This window comes from Narcine bancroftii, chromosome 12 (assembly GCF_036971445.1).
Source record: "Narcine bancroftii isolate sNarBan1 chromosome 12, sNarBan1.hap1, whole genome shotgun sequence".
In the NCBI taxonomy this organism is placed as follows: Eukaryota; Metazoa; Chordata; class Chondrichthyes; order Torpediniformes; family Narcinidae; genus Narcine; species Narcine bancroftii.
In genome coordinates this window covers 39,566,487-39,575,053 of record NC_091480.1, presented here as the reverse complement: position 1 = coordinate 39,575,053, position 8,567 = coordinate 39,566,487, and the positions used below count along the sequence as shown (strand labels likewise).

At 43.9% G+C, this 8,567-nt stretch overlaps 1 long non-coding RNA gene across 1 annotated transcript in view; it reads left to right on the top strand.

Annotated features, from left to right (window-relative positions):
* Positions 1 to 7,222: 7,222 nt before the first annotated feature.
* LOC138747465 (uncharacterized) overlaps positions 7,223 to 8,567 on the top strand; it is a 16,691-nt gene continuing 15,346 nt past the window's right edge. The window contains exons 1-2 of the long non-coding RNA XR_011347510.1: positions 7,223 to 7,443; positions 7,662 to 7,969. This is a non-coding gene — a long non-coding RNA (uncharacterized lncRNA). The remainder of the gene's footprint in view (positions 7,444 to 7,661; positions 7,970 to 8,567) is intronic.

The window sequence follows — 8,567 nt, the reverse complement described above, 5'->3', positions numbered from 1 at the left end:
AGGCATCTGTTGGTGACAGCAGGAGCAGAAACTACTGCCACAGTGAAAGATGCATCTCATGTTACTCCAAGGGCTCCCTCAATTCTGGTGTGTGGTAGCACCATTGTGCCAAATGGGATAGATTCAGAATAAATTGACAGCTGGAATCACAGTGACCAAAAGGTACGATGGGCCTTTAGCATTTGCAGCAGGAAAGTGTTACTTACAATCATTAGTTCTCCCATTACAACCAAGCCAATTCATCACCATGGTCTAATAGGGAATGCAGATGCACTTGCAGGGACACATGAGGCGCCAGACTGATAATCTTACAACACTGGACAGTGGGGATGCAAAGCAGAGAAAAAAAAATAGCATTCCAAAGACAGAATTAACCGCAGATGAGATTTGAACTCTGTAGTCCTTCTGGCTGGGTCATGAACAGTAAACAGGAAAAGACGGACCAAGGGTCTCCTCATTCTCAGTGCTGGTAGGCCTCAGCTTCTGAATAACAAAATTGGGGTTAAGACACTTTCTAGCTTGTTCCATCAGGTTCTTCCGACACAATTACAGAAATCACATTCACCCCATTTGATTTACTCAGGAACACCAAGTGCACCAGAGAAATAGGGCCAGACTCCATCACATTCGAAGTACTGAAGAAGTTCAGTGTAGATTTTCTTGCACCTCTTGTCACAGTTGATCCACTGACATCCTTCTGACAAAGTGGCAAATTCTTCAGGTATGTGGTCCATCTACCAAAAGCAGGACAAAGCCATACTTTATTTAATCAGCTGCCCAATGGAAAGTGTGGCCCACACACTGTGTCATAAAGTGGCATTATTCACCAATAACCTGCATAATGGTACTTCAATTGGGTTTTGTCACATGACTCCAGGTCTCATTCTCACTGTGGTCCTAACATGGACCAGCCACTTTGAGTACTGTGATAAGCAGATCAGAGGCTACCTGTCAAGCAGTAGGTGCCTAACCATTGCTCTGCACTTGACTGGATGAGCACAATTCCAAAAGGGGCCAAGGACCTCAACAGCAGAGCAAAGCAGTTGCCTTCATTGGCACTCCATTCATCATCCGAAGCATTCATTCTCTCCACTGAGGTGGTCCTGTATCCTATCAATGGAGTGAACGACATGTACTCGACTCCAACAATATGTCCAAACAGGTGCCATCTGACATTGAGAGGGACGTGCAGTAGGTCCGTAGGAACACTTCTACCTGCTGATTCCCCTCCACACTCCTCTCCTTTCTAACTGGGAAAGATATTGCCATTCGTTCTCCATCTCAGGGGCTAAATTCAGAACTCCCAACCGTACAACTTTGTAGAAGGACCTTGACAAGTAGCACGACAGCTATTCAAAAAGGTGGTCCATGATGACATTGCTGGCAGTGAGGCAGAACTAATCAGTTTGGGCCTTGGCAGTGACACCTGCATCTTGAAGCACTAACGTGAAAATGATAATTACCCAGAATGTTTTCACTAAAATAGGGATAGATTTTCATGTTTGTCATTCCATAATATACAGTGCTCAAGTCAGATTTTCATAGTTAAAAAAGAGCAAAGATGTTTAAACATTTGCCAATTGGTGTTATCTTCTTTTAGTAAAGCATTGCTTAACATGTCTGCAAATTATTGGCCTGTGTGTGCTTGATAACCTGTTTTGTTTTGGAATAAGGTGTAATGGAAGATTTAAACCGTGTTTTTTACTTTTGCAGTCTTTGCTTCTGCAAAGCTGAGAGCCTGCTTGTTTTTTAGAATCAGCAGACATAAGCTAAATTCCACCGAGGGGGCCAGAGATGCTGTTATCTGACGAAAGGACATTTAATCTTCCTGCTTGTTTTGGTCACAGACTGTCAGAGGCCTAGCCTTGATGCAAAATAAACCATTGTATTCAAACTGATAAACTGAAAATTATGTCATTCGATAGAAGCCTAGGCATGCTAGCTTGCTCGCTTATCTTTCTTACTGTGCTGGGAATAGGTGCTTGGGTAAGCAGTTTTTGGGTAATATAAGCCATGGTCCCGCTGCTGAAGTTTGAGACTCTGAGAGGTGGCAACATCTCTCAGCAAGAAGAATAACTTCAAGAGTCCAGCTAACGTCCCGCTCGGGGGAGGTGGAGAAGCTGCTACCGGCGCCCCGACAACCTACTACAAGTGTGCAGTCGTTGCCTCGCTTCGGCAGTTGGGACCAGTCCAGGCATTGATTAGTATAGTTGGGAAGGGCTTGCATATTGTAGTTTGAAATCAGCTTTTGAATTTGTAATAAACCTTTTAATGGACTTGTGGTATGGATGCCTGATTGGCAAAAGAACGACTGGCTGATACATGACCGTCCAGTATGGGGTAAACAGTTGTGGCAGCTGTTGTGGGATGCTTCCCACCACCGTGAGATAACCGTATATCACATTGATGCCCATACCAATGTGACGACTAACATGGCACAACATAATGCAGTACCAGATCAGCTTGCCTCTATCAGCCGCGCCGATACCGTCCTCCTGGCTCGATGGGCACATGAACAGAGTGGCCATTTGGGGGAAAAGGGATCAGCTATGTGGGCCCGTACACATGGTTTACCCGTCCATCAGGATGATGTCCGCATGGTCGTGCGTACATGCCCAGTATGTCAGCTTGTGAAGTCCCGCACCATTCCTCCTGGTCCGCATGGCCAAATAAGACGGGGTGCTCACTCAGCTGCAGTCTGGCAAATTGATTACATAGGCCCCATGCCAGACTGTATGGGTAAATGTTACATCCTAGTAATGGTTGACACCTTTTCGGGCCTGGTTTTTGCTTTTCCCACTAAGACGGCTGACCAAGCTAGCACTATCCAAGGACTAAACCATTTAATTTCTCGTTATGATGTTCCAGAGGAGTTTCAGTCTGATAATGGCTCGCACTTCTCCGGGAAGGCAATCTGTGATTGGGCAACTGACAACGGTATCTTATGGATTCACAATATTCCTTCAGTAACCCATTCATTCGTTCAACTAACCCAGCAGCCTGCGGGTAATAAGGAATATGGTGGACCCACAAAATACTGTTGTCAACTGCCCAATCACAGATTGCCTTCCACATAGCCCATCAATGTGATATATGACAGCATCCCACAACAGCTGCCACAACTGTTTACCCCATACTGGGCAGTCATGTATCAGCCAGTCGTTCTTTTGCCAATCAGGCATCCATACCACAAGTCCATTAGCCACAGCCCAGGAATCGGTAAACAGGCGAAGAGAGTGATCATGGGGGTCTAGTGGTAAAGTGACCGCCTTCAACTCGGCATACTGTCTGGAGCCACCATCCCCCTCCTCCGATAAGTGAGTTCCTGACCTGGGATGGTAAGCCACCGCCTTCCACTTCTGCTTTCCTTGCACCCACTGGCTGCTACCATCAGTAAACCAGGCATCCTCTCGTTCTGCTTTCTGTACCATCTCTTCCGTGGTCCCTTGGATCTTCACATCATCAATATAATGGTGAATTGAGAGAGAAGGCGATACTGGCACCACCTCCAAATCATGGGCAATTAGGCTGTGGCAAAGAGAGTGCACATAGCCAACGTCCCGGTCGGGGGAGGTGGAGAAGCTGCTACCGGCGCCCTGACAACCTACAACAACTGTCCAGTCGTTGCCTCGCTTCGGCCATTGGGACCAGTCCAGGCATTGATAAGTATAGTTGGGAAGGGCTTGCATATTGTAGTTTGAAATCAGCTTTTGATTTGTAATAGACATTTGTATAAACTGAACTGCTCTCAGTGTGTCTGTTGTCTATTTTCTTTTGGTAGCTCAAACACTGTGACCAATCTAAAACGAACAAAGTGAGAGGTACAAGTTTACCCAAGACACAAAGCTACTTGAATAAAGTCTTGTAAAGACCAAAGGATGTTGAACAAAATGGTAAAGATAAATACAATAAAGTCACTGTTACGTCTCTGTGTGGGAGGCTTCTTAAATAACTTGGAGATGCAAGATTCAAATAGCAGAAGAGATTTTACTTACTGATGCCTTCCACCATGTCAGGAAATGTTCATACTCACATAGACATGGACCCCACAGTGGTGCACAATAGTTACTACCGTGAGAAGGGTGTGTTATCTAGTCAGGATCATGTGAACTCTTTCGTAACTTCCCGCACAGAGACAACATGTTGGCAGCGGTCGGTATAAGAGAACAAGAATAAAGCTATAAGATTGATTGGAAGTCACTGAAATACGAAGGGGAAGAAGAGAAAAAATATTTCTGAAAATAAATGGCTGGTGCAACAGCAGTTCACCCAGTGATGGATGGGAGGCTGAAGACATTGTTGAAACATTTAAAATGTTTCAGCAAAAGTGCATTTTTGCATTCAAAAGCCATTTAAAAAATGCAACAGCTGAAGAGAAGGTTAGTTATATACATGTCTGGACAGGGGTGCGAGCCCGTGACTTATTTAATAGCTGGGAGCTTATGGGGTTGAGAAAAATGATCCAGAGCAGTTATTTGCAAAGTTTGTTTCTCACCTTGAACCCAGCTCTAATCCTAGAATTGAATGCAATGAATTTCAAGGTTTTGTGCAAGAGACTGATAAGAATGTTGCTAACTTCCTTACTAAACCAAAAATTAATGCTGCAAAATGCAGATGAATGGATATAGAGGGAAGATTAGCTGATCAACGAATATGGGGGAGTGCCCATCCTGAAGTGCAAAAGTCTCTTATCGGGAAGGATCGCTTGAAACTGGCCAAAGATAATAGACAACCAGAGTCTTCGAAGCCACGAGGACACAAATAAAATCCCTATCAATGCAGACCCACCCACAGCAAAGAGAAGGGTTGATGCTATAAAAAATACAATCAGAAAAGTGCCACCCCCAGGACATGTAGGAATGGCAGCAGACAACACCCCTCCCTGTGACCAAAATGATTGCCCCGCATACAGTTCTGAATGTGGAGTCTACGGCATAGCAAACCACTGGGTGAAGATGTGCAACTCTGGCGTGAAGGAAACAGTGATACCAGTGAAGAAAAAAGACAAGAAGATCCACCATCTCTTGAAACTGTTCACACACTCATATACATACACCCCACAGTGGTGCACTGCAGTTACTACAGTGAGAAGGGTGTATTCTTCTTTTCTTTGGCTTGGCTTCGCGGACGAAGATTTATGGAGGGGGTAAAAAGTCCACGTCAGCTGCAGGCTCGTTTGTGGCTGACCAGTCCGATGCGGGACAGGCAGACACGATTGCAGCGGTTGCAAGGGAAAATTGGTTGGTTGGGGTTGGGTGTTGGGTTTTTCCTCCTTTGCCTTTTGTCAGTGAGGTGGGCTCTGCGGTCTTCTTCAAAGGAGGCTGCTGCCCGCCAAACTGTGAGGCGCCAAGATGCACGGTTTGAGGCGTTATCAGCCCACTGGCGGTGGTCAATGTGGCAGGCACCAAGAGATTTCTTTAGGCAGTCCTTGTACCTTTTCTTTGGTGCACCTCTGTCACGGTGGCCAGTGGAGAGCTCGCCATATAATACGATCTTGGGAAGGCGATGGTCCTCCATTCTGGAGACGTGACCCATCCAGCGCAGCTGGATCTTCAGCAGCGTGGACTCGATGCTGTCGACCTCTGCCATCTCGAGTACCTCGACGTTAGGGGTGTGAGCGCTCCAATGGATGTTGAGGATGGAGCGGAGACAACGCTGGTGGAAGCGTTCTAGGAGCCGTAGGTGGTGCCGGTAGAGGACCCATGATTCGGAGCCGAACAGGAGTGTGGGTATGACAACGGCTCTGTATACGCTTATCTTTGTGAGGTTTTTCAGTTGGTTGTTTTTCCAGACTCTTTTGTGTAGTCTTCCAAAGGCGCTATTTGCCTTGGCGAGTCTGTTGTCTATCTCATTGTCGATCCTTGCATCTGATGAAATGGTGCAGCCGAGATAGGTAAACTGGTTGACCGTTTTGAGTTTTGTGTGCCCGATGGAGATGTGGGGGGGCTGGTAGTCATGGTGGGGAGCTGGCTGATGGAGGACCTCAGTTTTCTTCAGGCTGACTTCCAGGCCAAACATTTTGGCAGTTTCCGCAAAGCAGGACGTCAAGCGCTGAAGAGCTGGCTCTGAATGGGCAACTAAAGCGGCATCATCTGCAAAGAGTAGTTCACGGACAAGTTTCTCTTGTGTCTTGGTGTGAGCTTGCAGGCGCCTCAGATTGAAGAGACTGCCATCCGTGCGGTACCGGATGTAAACAGCGTCTTCATTGTTGGGGTCTTTCATGGCTTGGTTCAGCATCATGCTGAAGAAGATTGAAAAGAGGGTTGGTGCGAGAACACAGCCTTGCTTCACGCCATTGTTAATGGAGAAGGGTTCAGAGAGCTCATTGCTGTATCTGACCCGACCTTGTTGGTTTTCGTGCAGTTGGATAATCATGTTGAGGAACTTTGGGGGACATCCGATGCGCTCTAGTATTTGCCAAAGCCCTTTCCTGCTCACGGTGTCGAAGGCTTTGGTGAGGTCAACAAAGGTGATGTAGAGTCCTTTGTTTTGTTCTCTGCACTTTTCTTGGAGCTGTCTGAGGGCAAAGATCAGACTGCTCAAACTACAGGGGAATCACGTTGCTCTCCATTGCAGGCAAAATCTTCGCTAGGATTCTACTAAATAGAATAATACCTAGTGTCGCTGAGAATATTCTCCCAGAATCACAGTGCGGCTTTCGCGCAAACAGAGGGTGTATTCTTACACAGTTACAAAATAGTTCACATTATCCTGACTATATGACAGTCACCTATAGTTAGATTTCACGTGTTCTCTTTTACATCATGAAAGAATATTAAATCCCTGAATGGAAAGATAAGGATGAGATCATTCAAATGACAAAAGTTTAATGTCCTTAAATTTAAATAAAAGTAGGTCTGTTTGACGGAGAAGGGATTGTGTACAAATACTCTAGGAGAGAATTTATTTTCTTGTCAGTCAAATTAAATATGCAATATATTCTATTCCATCTCAGCAGGATTCATCCTTTGACACAAGCAACAATTTTTTGATCAAGGTAGTTGATTAAACCTCCGAAAGGATAAAACCATTTAGGTTTCTGGACTTGAAATACGTTTCCTGTGTGTATTTAAAGGTGTTTTGGTACACTGATTTTTAATAAATTGGGAAACCTGAATATTTTATTTCAATTGCAAATGCAATAAATAGAAATTTTACCTCTCCCAAGACAACTTGGAGCAATAAAAATGAACCTAGGATTGTTTCTTTTCTAGGAACATCGCCAAAAGTTGTCCTGGAAAGAGCAAGAGTTGGTTTTGGCCATAGAAGTAGCTCAGACCTTCCTGGATCAAAATATCCAGGACCCTTTGCAAGAAGAGGAAGTTGTACTGCAGGAGAACTTGAATGTCTTGATGGAGGAGTATGAATCAGCTGTATCAAGTGCAGATTCTCAATTAAATGTGATTGAGGATCTGCATATAGAATTGCAGAAGTTCTGAAAAGGTGAGAGAAAGTATTCATTTATTTTCCAGATTACAATACTATTTACTGAGAGTTGAAAAGAATTTCCAAGTAAGACAACAGAAAGTTGCATGTGTTTGGAATAACCCCATCTTGTAATTATTACAGGATCCTGTCAATATGTCAAAGTCTATATAAATCTGGTATTTTTTGACCATTTTGAATGCTTTAAAACATTTAAATATTTGACCTTTAAACAGATCACAATGAATTCGAAACATTCATGATTCATTTAGAGAAGGAACCATCAAAGATAAAATCTGGGGAATTTGAATTGACATTCAAACTTAAGAAGCAGCAATTCCTCTTCAAAGATCTTCAATTTCACAAAGGGGATCTAAGACACCTCAGACGATCTTGGAAAAGTGTCTTCGATGCTGGCTTTCACTTTGAAATAAGGAATGCAATTGAGACCTACAAGATCCAAATTGATCCTGATGCCATAAACCAACGTATGGACGAGACGGTTGAAAGCGCCGATGCTCGCTTCAACACACTTCGATCAGAAGTATGACATATCTCCATTTTTTTTTAGAATAATAGCATTTAAACTCCAATTTTACTTAAGATCAGTAATTTGAGAGCATTTTGATAGACTGACCAACTGTAAGTTTTAGTCTTATAAGAGTGGCCTTGCACTAGAAGAATTCTGGGCAAGTGGGAGGACAGCTTATTACGATGGTGAGGAAGGAGCTAAGCAGAGAGTGGCTCTGGAAAAGGTTTGCGTCTGTGATTAAGAATACCCATGAAGAACAATAACAATGATCATGTAAATATTTCCCTCATTATACATTTATCAAATTTAGTCCTGAAGGTGGGTTCACAGGCAGTGAATTCAAACTTTGATCCTCAGAGTAAAAACATCTTTTCCTTTGATAATTTTTTAACTCTTTTCCCCTTTGTGACTCAGGACTTACTGATCCCTCTGGCAGCACGAACCTGCATTATTTGATGCAAATTTAGATACTGTTGTGTCTACTTCCAAAGCTAGATTTAAAAAAATCAATGAGTCCAACACTGATTCCTCAAGGAATACAGTATTTCCATCCTTTCATCCATAAAACCACCATCTGAAGCCACATTTCGAGCATGTCGACAGTCATCCA